The sequence below is a fragment of the Chinchilla lanigera genome, unplaced genomic scaffold (genome assembly GCF_000276665.1).
Source record: "Chinchilla lanigera isolate Chin_1 unplaced genomic scaffold, ChiLan1.0 scaffold00029, whole genome shotgun sequence".
Lineage (NCBI taxonomy): Eukaryota > Metazoa > Chordata > Mammalia > Rodentia > Chinchillidae > Chinchilla > Chinchilla lanigera.
In genome coordinates this window covers 5,601,377-5,615,076 of record NW_004955430.1, presented here as the reverse complement: position 1 = coordinate 5,615,076, position 13,700 = coordinate 5,601,377, and the positions used below count along the sequence as shown (strand labels likewise).

General features: G+C 41.4%; 1 protein-coding gene across 10 annotated transcripts in view; it reads left to right on the top strand.

Moving 5' to 3' along the window:
• Nucleotides 1–13,700, top strand: part of Erc2 (ELKS/RAB6-interacting/CAST family member 2) — a 963,719-nt gene that overhangs the window by 693,833 nt on the left and 256,186 nt on the right. The window lies entirely within an intron of this gene.

Below are 13,700 nucleotides of genomic sequence, written 5' to 3'. Positions count from 1 at the left end.
CCACAGCTGGAGGCAGGAAACCCAGCTAAGAATGCGTTGCAGCAAACCAAGTCAGTGAAGCTAGGTCATGGCCTTCCATCTGGCCAGGAGAAAAGCGTCTTTTCAGACGGACACTTCCTAACAGTGTTACCATTGGCTACCTTGCTGATACTGGAAGGTGGTCTGGCCATGTCAGGAGATACAGATGACACAAACTGCTCCTGTGTTCCTGCAATTCCAGGAGGCTTGTTATCCTCTGTGTTTCTTAAATAGGAGGGCATTTGTTTCTTTGTAGAGAGACTCGCTTGGCTTCTCATAAGATGTAAATGGAGAATTAAAAATGCACTTTTCTGATTGGTTCTGTGTGCAGCGCTCAGGTGCTGCAGAGTCATGCTGGATCCTGTGTTCTATGCATATTTGCTGGATCTCAGTGACTTTGACACGTTCCACCCAGCTGCTTGAGCAGTTTGCCCCAGCCCGAATCTCCTGCCTCAGTAAGGTCCAACTATACATAAGTAATCTATGGTGTTAGAACTCAGGACAGTGGTTCTCACGAAGAACACAAGTTTTTGGCTTATGTTCTGTTTCTTGAGATGAGTACTGAATATACACATATGGACAATGTTAAATGTGTAGAACTGCCTATTTATTTATTTATTTTTTTTTTTTTTTTTTTTGGTTTTTCTCCGGTACCGGGAACCGAACTCACGACCTTGCGCTTGAGAACTGCCTATTTATGTGTGAAAGTTTTTATATACATTACTCCTCAATAAATATGTTTATTTAAAAACAGAAATGAAGATGGAAATCTTAGGTCCTCTGAACCAAACAGAGCTGACCCTGATAACCATCTGGTCCTGACTATTTATATCTGAGACACCAAAGCCCAAGGGAGATTTTGAACCATCTTTCCAGGTAGCACACAGTTCTCTATTCCACCTGGAAACCTCCCAATTCCTCCCACATTCTCCTTGGCTTTTACATGGTAGAAGGAAAGTGGTAAGACTTGTCCTTGAGGTGAATAAATTTAATTTAGTATGAGAGATTAATGAAGAACTGGCCCCTGTCTCTTACTGTAGTAAATCTAACTTGGAAGTTTCTGGAAGTGCTGGGTTACTTTGGGTTCTTTACTCAATGACAGGATTGTGAGAACGTATGTGCTACTGGATGCTGATGACTGGGGGCTGGGTCCACCTCGGAAATCCCTCTGGATTGGAGAGACAGTTTCTAGAACATGCGTTTCTTCTTGTATGGACTAAAGGATCCTAGGAATTAGAATGTCCCTGTCTTTTAGAAGCTACCGTGAAACTTCTTTGGAATTGGCCATGGTCTCTTTTACAATATTTGACCATGAAACTTTTTTGAGCCTATAGGAGTAGTATTATGAGATGTGGACTGACACATATTCTCCAGTGACTTCTTATGGCTCAATGGAGATCTTATGTATTCCCTGAAGAGAAGAATGCTTCTTATCTCCCTTGTTTCCAAGATCTCATCCAAAATAAAAATATCAGCCATTAAGAGATCTCATATGAGGTAAAATGCATGAAAGGCTAATGGTAAAATATTCTGCTATAAAAAAGTAACTCAGATACCAAGTAGCCCTGCATCTGAATGGAGATGGCTGAGTGTGGCTAACTATAAAAATACTAGTCTTCTTTTAGCAGCACCCACTGGTCTTTCCCTAACGTAGTTCTCATAACAGCCCTGCTAGGTATTAATAGACACATATTACTTATTCTCATTTTACATGTGAGAAAATTGAGGCTCAAGGACACCATACCTTTCCTGAGGTCCTACAGATAGTAATTAGGAAAACTGCTATTAAAACCAGGCTGTGAACCCACACATGTAATTGTGTGCTCATATTGCAACTGTATATATTGCAGGGCAAGATCTCACAGCGTTGTGTTTTCTTGTGAAATACTGGGACTGACCTTCCTAAGAGCTGGGACACTAGCTGAGTAGATGTTCCATTGGGACACAGGAAGGGGTATTTTACATTATTCACCACCTTAAGGGAAATACTAACATTGACCTTGAATAAGGACTCATTTATCTAACCCTCCATTCCAATCACAGCCACACCCGGTAGTCAACACACCAGAAGACTCTGACTTGGCTACATCCCCTCAAACTGACAAAATATAAGTATTGATCAAGAACACAGAGTTGATTGATTTTTGGCTCATGTGACTTGCTTTTCCACATCTCAGTTTATTCATCTGTTAAATGATGATAATGATACTAATAGTACCTCCCCAGTACAACAAACTTATTAAGGCTACGTGAGCCATGTATACAATATACTCGGCACCTACCCAGGTATAGGAAACATCACAGAAGTGTAGATATGATTATATATGATCAGCAGTAATGATAGGTGAGCTTCTTGTACACATGATACATACCCATGCACAATTACATACCCATGTGCAATTAATTGTGTAGCCTGACTGTAGCATGGAGAGCTAGAGACCAAATTCTCATTTCTCTGGAATAGACTCAGTAGGCATGGACCTTGTCAGCAAGTGTGCAGCTGAATGACTTTCATAGCAGTAGATTGAATACATAGAAGGCTCTAAAACCCCTTCCAAAATACGTGAATAAAGTAGGCTTTGGTTTGCTCTAAAAATCACCTACCTGTATGCCCCCTTACCATGTACACATACTCTGAAAGGACAGGACTTGGCTCATTTTTTATTAGATTTGCAAAGGAAAAGATAATTGTTCTATGACAGCTTGGCATATTGCAAGCCAGGTATGACATACTGTGGAGAGTTTAATTCAAATAACGAGTGAATTTTAAAGATTTCCACATCTAAAATAGATGTACAGGCAGGATCCCTAAGTAGTCGTCAATTCATGAATTAAGAAAATAAGTGAAAGTCTAAATGCACATTTCAAGATCTAAGTCTTTGTTCAATATTCTAAACATATGGTTGATTTCAAAGTCCCTGTAACCACTGAGTTGGAACACAACCCACTCAGAAGTAGCTGGCACCTTGGAGGGAAGGATTAGAATTCCTTGTGACCTTGATATGTTAAATACCTGATCAGAAACAATCAGTGTGAGCTCAGCAGGGTAGGGCAAGAACAATGTCTGTGAGCAGAAGGTGGTGCAGAGCTGGCTTTGTATAGAGCAGTCAAAAGAGCGAACCCCAAGCAGAGACACTGCTGAAACATCAAGGGCTCCGGCGGTAGCATTGAGAAGATGGGAGGCTTTTTGCTGGCGTAAGGCAGAGCCTCCTTCATGGTTATGTTAGGTCCACCATCAGGAGAAAGTTGAGGTTGAAGAATGCAGGGAATTGAAAGACTGGGCAAGATGGAAAAGCAACCCTTGTAAGGACCCCAGGAAGCAGCTGTTGCCCACGAGGAGAAAGAAGATCTGGTTCAAACGAGGCTGACAGGATGCAGGGAAGCTGAAAGAAGGAACTAAAACAAATGGAGGGAGAAACTTTGAACCTTTACAAGTTCAATACCATCTTTTTGTCTGAAACAACTTGAAATGAGATTCAGTGCAAAATCAAAGGATCATGCTGATTAATTTGTGAAGTCATTTTTATCATCTAAATCAATGATGGAGAGAGAACCTTTTAGAGTTTTCAGTGATACAAACAGCCTGCTGGAGCAGGTGTGCCATAGGTTCGCCACCACTGAACTCTAAACACTCAAAAGCTGAACTGAAAGAAAGCCTCAGTTCAGGACCTATGTTGAGGTTCTCCTGGCGTGTCCTGAATGAGCTACCTCCAGGTACCTCTTTCCTTCTTCCGCCTGGGTCAGAAGGTCTTTAGACTCCCTTCAAGGCTCGCTACTAATGACAGCTTTTCCTTTACTCTCTACCTCCTCAGACCATGGCATTGCACCATGTTCCCTATCCTGAATCTTTACCTTTCTTTTTTATCTTTCCTTCTCTCCTTAAAGTCAGGTTTGTCCCTATGCATTAATTGATAGGTTACACACAGTGAAAGCCTAGGAGAGCAGCCCTTTCCTTTGTTGGCGCTTGGGGAAATCCTCGTTCTGGCAGCAACTATTTCTTAGCCACTTGCAAGAAACTAACCCCAGACAAATCTCGAGAGACAAAGGGTATTTCCCTGTGGGTTCCATGAGAATGGTGACGGAAACTCTTGAAAATCAAGTATAATTTCAGCTATGCTGTTGTGGTTTTTTTAGGGTTGTTTTATTGAGTAGAATCCAGAAAACCTGAGAAAAATGTGAGAGGAAAAAGGAATAGTGAATGGTAAAATAGAAAGGGTAACGAAAGCTCAGCTGTCCCTGCAAGAAAGGGGCTCCAAACAGTGGAAAGACCAGCTTGGGACTTTTTTTTTTTTTTACCTACAGGCATAATTTATGAGTTTGTGTGCAATATTTCAAAGGCTCACAGAGTCCTGTGGTTGGTATCACTTGTTGGGGTCCTGTGACCTCACCAGGCAGCCTTTCTTACGCAATCCCATAAATTGATAACCAAAATGAACGAACTTGACAAGCTTTGTAGGAACTCTCTTGAAACTCTGTCATTTAGAAAAGGTGGAAAATGATGAAGTTCTGTGGCATCTCTGTCTCATATTTTAAATCTCTCATACAACAAATTAGCTGCCCTCTCAGCCTTCGTTCTCTTACTCTATGGAAACACAGAAAAAAATCCCAAAGATGGGGAAGACAAATCAGTTATATTTTTTTAAACAAAAACCAACACATGAACCCAAAGACAAAGGAGTTTTTCTCCCTTCATATAACCTATGAGAATGGTTTCCTAAAAGACAATGGCCGATTTCTGTCTAAAATGAAGTTTATCTACTATAAAAAGTACTCCTTTCCCATCTAGAACAACAGCATACTGGTTTAAAATCTTAATCACAGGAAGTTAAGTTTTAAAAAACCTTTGTACTGAAGGGACTGTAGGTGGTTACCTATAGTGGTTGGGGTCAAAAACACAAAGATGTCGCAGACAGGAATGCTATTTTATGTATGGCAGTTAACCCGCATTTCTTAGTTACTGTCCTATCTCCTCAGTGGCCAACTGTGGCTTTCGGTGCTGGGACCACACCTTGGGAATCAGTTGCTGAGAGCCCATGTGGCATCAGCAGGAAAGTTTTTCTTTCATGCAATCATTCTAGGGGGAAGAGAAAAAATATTTCAACAAGTAAAAATAAATTCCACGTTGCTCATTACTTGAGATTGGAGTGATATAGTACAAGAAATCTAGCAATAATAGGTGGGCCGTCACATTAAAAACTGGTGCTCATTTAAATGGCAGTCTAAAAAATAACAGGTAATCTAGGCAGCATGCTGAATGCTTTCTTATCTTATTTAGTCCTTACTTTAGCCCTATTCTTGGTAGTGTAAGAATTCGTTCCTTTTTCTCCATGAGGAAAATGAGCCCCAGACTGGTTATGGGGCCAGCAAGCAGCCATGCTGTCATTCAAGCCCAAGCAGTCAGTCAGCCTGCAAGGCCCATGGTGCTTAGTACTGAGTACACTTTCTCCACTCAGATGGGTGTGCATAAAAATGAATTCTTTCATTGCAGGCTTCGGTGCATATTCAGTGCACTGGTGTGAGTGCCATTTGTGAAGTTGGTTAAGGATATGGAGGATTACCGAGGGTATCCCTACGTGGGACACCTAAGGAAACAACTGTAGAGAAACTGCCTTGTTTTTGAGACATCTGTGGTAGCTATGCACACTGGCTGCGTCTGACTTTGGAGTCTGATGTGAATCTGGCTCTGCCTTTTACTGCCAACTGACCCTCACTTTATTCTTTTGTAAAACGTACTAAACAACAGCCTGTGCTTCATAGGGGCAGAGTGCTGATGGAGTGAAAAAACATGGAGACAGCCGTTAATGTAGTGCTCAGCAAATGGTAGTATTTATTGTTGATATGGCTACCATAAAGCTGTAACTGTGACATTTTATCTGTCTTGGCAGCATTAGCCTATCAAATTATCATATATGATGTTAGACTATTCATTACGTTTATTGGGTATCTCTGTTTACGCTACAGCCTTCAGAATGAGTGTGAAAAGATTAGAATTCTGGAAGAGAGTTTATGGGCTCGTTGGGGAGAGAAAATTCAGCAACAATATAGATTCTCACTTGTCTCGTTAAACCCCTGGCACATACTAGATGCTTAATAAATTCTTGCTTCAGGGACTGGATGATAAGCCTAGAGACACGAAGCATACCTTATGGATGGCTTTGGTACTGCCAGTTGTGTACCAATCATGTAATAGAGTGAATATATACTGTGCTGATAAAATTACTCATTTATTTGTCCAGTATTCATTGAATACCTCTTGTTTAGAATGATAGAAAAATGATGGGGTGATGTGACTAATGTTACTTCAACTGTCAGGGGATGTTTCCAAGTTGGAAGATGACTTAGTCTAATATGTGCCTGAGAAAGATGCTTATTCTGTGTTGTGGTGAAGAGGGAGGAACTTGCAGCAGGTGAGAGCTAGGGGTGCCTTTGTGTCATCTGAACTCCCAGGCCTTTCTTAGCATCCTGCTCCTAGTAGTAACATGGTACTTTGAGCTTCCCATTCTTTGTGTTTTTATGTGTGTGTGTGTGTGTGTGTGTGTGTGTGTGTGTGTGTGTGTTTTCTTACTGCTGTATTCCCAACACCGAGAATCATTCCTGGAATATAACAGGAGCTCAGTACTATTCATTGAATAAATGGGTAAAAGTAGAACAGCTCATAAGGAGCTTGTCAAGGTTGTGACACATGAGATAATAGCAGAGGAAAGATGCAAAATCAGGGTGAGTAAGTGGAGTAAACCTGGTGAGTAAAAGAGAAACAAGTGAAACAGTTTTGGCAGAGAAAAAATGTCTGTGCTGAAATGCAAAAGGATGCACAAGGAGGAAGCAGTAAGGGCATAGGGAGTTGGAGGTAAATAAAAAGCCTGTGATACTGAACAACCCTCCTTACCCAGGGAAATGTGCACATCACCCTGTAGGTAAGACTTGGGTGGGCAAGAATGGAGTGGGCCATCTCCCATGGAAATGTGGAAAGAAAGGAGTTCCAGTCAGGAGGTGAGAAAGCTGTGAGATTACAGAGAGGGTGTCGCGGTGGATGTGATGGGAATCAAGGTGAGATGCCCTTTGGAGAAACTGGTGGTGCACCCGAAGGGACCAGGGGAGTGGAAGATCCCCTCAAGCCCTTTCACTCTTCACTGCTCCGTCATTTGAATTTTACGTGGAAGCACTCTAGACTTAAGGATCTTATAACCTCCTTTTCCATTCTGTTCTTTATTCCTCTGTGTGCCTCTTCCTTTTTTATATAGGGGAATTCTATCTCTATACTTTCTGGGAGAAGAAAATGGAGCTAAGAATCAATGCAAGACAAAAAGGTATTTCAAAAAAAATAAAAGGAAGTATTATATGAACTTGAAAATTCACAGGCAACAAATGGCTTCTACCCTAGGCCTTCATTAGGATCAAACAGAGAAGTCCAGAAGTATTTTCTGAGCACCTGTGCTGTAGAGCACGCTTGGGAAGAGGGCAGTGGTTTTAGGGCTCTAGGGTCTCATCCGCTTTTTACTGCTTCTCCTGCCAACGGTACAAGTGCTGCTTTCAGCTTCATACGAAGGACTCTGAAAGAGGTCTTAAGGGTCTGGAGAACTTGAAACATGGTAATGAATATGGGGCATCCTCTGCAAGATGTCAAGACCTTGAACATCCCTTTCTGGACCAAGCTGTAGCTGCTCAGCATTATTTTTTTTTTAGTATTGACAGAATATTCCATATGGCAAAGACAGACATCCTTGTCCAAAGTCTTAGGCAAGAGCCTAAATCATCAGCCACACAGAATGTCCAGATGTGTTTAGGTGACATACTATATGCTGAGGCCCAAGCTGCAGCAATAGCTTCCTGTAAAGCCTTTTACTGCTATTCTGTAGTTAAGGCATTTAGTTAATAGCGATGTGGAGTAGTTAATAGCGATGTGGAGAAGCCTTGACTCAGGCTGCTGAGCTGTTCTGGGCATATTACCTACTGACGTGTACCACAGGACTACAGAACAAGGTGCTTCAGTGAGGCAGAGATCTGCAAGGAGCTATGGTTAGGAGTATGGCGGATCTCACTGGTTCTGAATGTAGGATTTGCCACGTTTCCACTTGGTGAGCTTAGACAAAAGGCACATTGATAAAATGGGTATAATGTTGATGTGTGCCACATAGAGGATTTTTCTAAGTGGGAAGTGACATGAAATGCTCACCTCCACACAAAGACTGGTTCACATTATACACACAGTAAATGGCAATTACTGTGATTGAGACATTTTTATATTTGGTGTGGTATTTGTAGTCACTTGTTTGCATGGTTTGAAGTCTAAGATGACGTTTTGCCCATTTTGACATTTATAAACCCGGAGTTCATCTATTTATTGATTTGTATGCTACTGGCTATTATGAATGGAAACTTTTTCCGTCATTTTGAACTGACAACAAGATCAAGGGAGAGCTTCATGGATTTTCTTTTTACATATCATTTTCCTGAATCATTTTTAGTTCAAATGTTTAGCTGACTTTTGTACTTGCTGAGTAGATAATCAAGTGATGTGTAAATTTTCACAGTTGAGCTTCTCTTTCACCATGGCTGTGTTTTAATATATTTTTCTTGTCTTTTGCATTAGTTTGAATATTTGAAACAGCCCTGCATACTATTGGTTAGAGTGCATACCATTATGTTGTACGTGGTTTTCGTAGGGATGCTTCCTGAGTTTAATTGTGCTGTGTTTTCTGTTCAAATGTGATCATCCTTATTAAAAAATATGATCTTTCTCTTAGCTTTCAAGGATTTTATATCAAGAATTGTTGGAATACAATCAGATGCCTCACGAACATTTTTCAGAATCAGGAATTCTCAATTTAAAGCATATAGGGGCTGGGGATTTAGCTCAGCCGCAAGTGCCTGTCCGGCAAGCACAAGGTCGTGAGTTCGATCCCCGGTACCGGAAAAATAAAAAAAAAAAATTAAAGCATATGTAAGATTCTTAAAGAACACTTAAAATAGACTGAGACCTGGCCCACATATACATGGCAGAAATCAGAGCCATGCTTCTTGATGTGTGCCACTGATTACAAAGTGTTGATTTGGATTATCGTGTATGCATTTGTTTCTCTTGAGACAAAAAGTATTGAGTTATATTATGGATGTTGTATTATTAAATCATTCTTACTTTCCCTGAATAAATTCTACTTGGCCATGTTTATGTTATTCCTCTAACGTACTGTTTAATTATCTTTGCGAGTGTTATGGCTTACAGCACTTCTGTCACCGTCTTAAGTGGAATTGAACTATGGTTGCATCTTTTATGTATCAAAACTATGGCAGTTTTCAGAATGAAATTATAATGCTGTCTGTGGTTACTGAACTCTTTCAGCAACCAAAAAATTGGTCTGTTCTTGAAAAAGAGAAAGTATTATATTATCCTGTTAAGTGGCTCAAACTCAAGGCCATTTATAGAGATAATTACTTGGCAGCATTTTACATTTATTTCATAGTTATTGCACTATTGGTGCATTCAGATTATTAGCCCTTTTAAGCGTGAATTTTATTTTCTGGAATAGCGTTCATCTCCATATGTATGTCCAATGTCATCATTCTACTCTCCTCATCTATTGTATTTACTTTCCTTTCGGTGAATTTATGTTAATTTGAGTTCTTTCTCCACAATTTTATTCTTGATTAGGATTTTCAAGGGGGTCTCTTGTTTTATTTTTCACTTTCTGATTATCAGTATATATGAAATGCTTTCATTGATTAATCAATTACAAGTCTCCAGTGATTTGTCTATTCATAGCCTTTGTGTATATTTCAGCTGAATTATTGGACTTTTTTATTAATATGTCATATTTTGGAAGGAGATTTTGTTTTGTTTTGTCTTCTTGAGACGGGGTCTCACTATGCACTTCAGGGTGGCCTCAACTCACTTTGTAGCCCAGGCTGGCCTTGAGTTTGCAGCAGTCCTCCTGCCTCAGCCTCCTGAGTGCTGGGATTACAGGTGTGTGCCACCAAGCTCAGCTGGAGATTCTTTATTGAAAGTGCTTATATCATTGTCATTTATGTGACATCCATACTTATGTGGGGTCTTTGCTGCTGTATCTTTTGGGTAATTGTTGCAGTTGGTGCTTTTTTTTTAACCCCAGAGAACTCTTATAATTATATTGTTTTCTTTCTCAATGTCTGGATTTATTGTCTTTGAAAGGGCCTCTTAACATCAACATTTTGATGATAAAATTTATAATTAAAATAATGGGCATTATATCTAGCAAGGTACATGACACATAGTAGGCACTTAAATACCCCTCTTCCACCTTCTCATCTTCCTTTTTTTTTTTTAATCTTCCTCATCATACCACTCTGAATAGGAGATAAAAGGGCCAGAAAAGGAGTTTCAGAAACAATCAGACTTACTTAAACTGTAGTTTCAGAGCACCTGACTGCTTAAAGGATTTAAGGTACACCTTCTAATCTTGTGTACCTATACATAAATGCATGCACATATTCATTTAGTTATGTATAAGTATGTGCGTTTATACACATAGGACATAGTTTTTAAAAATCTCTTTTGAGAAACTTTTAAAATTTGGATTACTTTACTGAAAAGGAATTATATTAACCATAAATAAGCCTTAATAATCTTGCCTAATCTAATACAATACATCATGAAGAAATTCCAATACCCTGAAAGTTTTGTTTCTCTTTAAAAAATTAAAGAAACGTCATAACAACACTGATTTGTTAAAAAATGGCCTCATGTGGAAATAGTTGATTTTGTTGCATTTCATAGTGATAAACAGTACACCAAATGGGCACAGTATTCTGAAATTCACATGTGGAAGACAGCCACATAAGTGTGAAGAGCAAAATTTATATACAGGATTAAGGGTAAAAGTGTATGTTACAACATGTTTGCCTGATAGTGTATAATTGCTGAACATTATTTGTCGGTTAGGGGGATCAGCTAAAGCCTGGTGTATAAAAATTCATGCCAGTAGGAAATTTACTATAAATCAAAGTCTAGATTACTCCATAACATTATGTCTTCAAGTTGTAAATTAGCTCACACAAATTTGGCTTTCTGGGTAATGAGCGACATTTCCAATGGAGCTGAAACCTACCATAAATAAGCTCCGGTTAGACACAAAACCTCACTTTCCCTTCCTTCCACCAGTCTGGCTGGGCACCTACGTGCCCACGTTTGCTGCTAGACTTCCTATTTAGAGATGGCCTGGGAGTATATCCTCCAGTATGGGTAAAGGACATCTATCTAAAGCCCTGGCTGTACAGCACCCCATGAAACTTCATTTCCCTGTAGCACAATGGAAGTTATTTTCTGTGGTAGCTGGGTACAGTTCTACCTTCCCGTAGGATGCCATCCCAGCTCCTGATATTGCACGGGCCTCCAGGCATCATGCTGAAGTCCCATGGCTCTGGTGCCAACTGGCGTTCCTCATACATGTCACACAACGCTGGTGTTAGGTATGAACCACAGGGTACCCAGTGCTTCTGCCTAGAGGAGGAGAGATCACAAGTTCCTTTTAGAGGTGCTACATAGTACTGTTTCTGTTGTTTTAATGCTTTCAACTGGCCCTGGGATAAGGATAAAGTGAAGAGGGAAATAGGTGGACCGGTTAGCAAGAGGTCCACTTTGCAAAAAGAGTTCCAGAAAAGATGGGGTTTAGGAGGCTGTACTGTCTCATTTCTTCAGTCTCCTCCAGCCAAATGCGTCACATTCACAGAACAACTACAGCCAATGCTAGCACAAGAACTAAGGCTGATGACAGTTCTAACTGTAGTGCTCAGGTACTGTGCTAGTTTTCTGTATATGCTTTTTCGTTGTCTTTTCCCAGCAAGCTATGGGATAGGTAACATGTGTAGGAAACCAATAGTGAAAAGAACCCAATAGTCAAAGAGGGTCTAGGTCAGATGGCCAAGGTTGCTAACTCCAACTCAGAATTTTCAGATGTTCTGGAGCCAGTACTAAATCCAGGTGTTGCTGACCCGTAGCTTCTCCCTTAACAGACCACCCCTTAGATTCCTCCAGTACTCATACCTGTGACTTGTGCCCATTTCTCTTCAGGCTTTTACTCTGTTCTAGGCTCCTCCACTTCCAAGCTGATGAATGTTTCCAGGGAAGCCGTGGCCCAGCTCCCTGTCTCACCACATCCACTCACTGGCTTCTGGCTCCATCCCTGCAACAGTGCCCACCTTTTCCATCAATTTGTGACTAAGGAACTAAAATCATCGGTCTCTCCCAGACTTCTTCTCGGTGACGTTCTCCCTCTCGGTTTCTGCCCTCGTCTTCCCTCCCTGGGGTGCAGACAGGCCTGCTTCTCACATATCCAGGGCCCAGGAGCATAGCACAAATGGAGGGACAGTTTGGCTTGGGTATCTTTTAAGTTCCAGTTCATATGACCAGTTAACTAAACTTACATCAACAACAGACTTTCCCAAGAGCCACTTTGGTGTTGTGATATGCAGGCCCTTGAGCAGAGCCCTGCTTGCCCAGCCTTAGTGTGGAACTAAGCTCACTCCCAGCTAGTGAGACTTGGCAGGAATCACCACCAGGGGCCTGGCCGCCACTCCCGCCTCCAGTGCACAAGCTCATCTCTTTCCCCTGGAATTGAGAGGTGACGGGCTGTACGGGTTCACTGGCACACAGACCGCCCCCGGGAAACCAAGAGGGCTGCCCCTGCCTCACACAGAACAAAGCACGCAGAGAAAGGGTGGGATAGGTTTGTGACTTCTGCCACAGTGACTCTGAGAGGATCAGGAAGGGAAAAGAATTTTCCCAGTGGATTTTTCTGGTCAAGGTGGAGAAAGTATTCTCAGTATCTTTTCTCTGTCCCATCCTCTCTCATTTATTCATATAATCTCTCTTTCCTTTTCCTTCTCTGCCTGCCTGCCCACTCTTCAACCTTTACTATCAGGGAGCAACAAGGAAGTTGGAAACAGTAAAGACGGAGAAGACCTTTTACCTGAAGTTCTGTGGTTTGGGAGGTGAAAGGCTGAATGAGGAGATTCAGGCCATGAGATCTAGGGGGCCTTTTGGAAGGAGGCTGGCCTCCTGATTTTGCAAGGCTGTGAACTCTCCTAAAATGTCCAGTGAATTAAAATCTGTTCTCTAGGTACACCTGGGAGTGAGAGTCACTGTTGGTGCAAGCAGTGACCTATAACAATTTAAAATTTAATGAGGCAAGAACTAAATTTGGCTTGTGTTTTACGTCTCTTAAAACTTGTAAAACATGCCATTCTCTTAAACATGTTAAAATAAATATTGGTAATTAGTTAATATTAATGGTTTGTTATTTTGATGAAGGCCTTTCTTTTTAAATGGAAAATAAAGCCAATTGACTGGAAAAGGCATGGTGTGTTCTCCTTGCCAGCCAAGGCCAAGGCAGCCTGGCCTGGTCACCCACTGGGCGTCCGTGCTCTACCAGGTGGCAGCCACCCAGGCTGACGCCGAGGCTCTGGGAGAAATCAGAGCCTCCAGAGCAAGGAAAAGCTGGCCTTACAGAGCCAAAGCTGCAGAGTGAGCGCAGACGTCACCACCTGTAAACCAAAGCTGCGGGAAACCAGGGAGCAGGCCCCCAGGATCAGACCATGGTAATAAGAGAGCCTCAGAGGGAAAGCGGAATAGCATTGCTTCTTAAAGCTGATGAAAGACCGTAGAGGTGGGAGTCCCTGAGTGCCTTGTGTCTGCTCCAGGCCACAGCTCC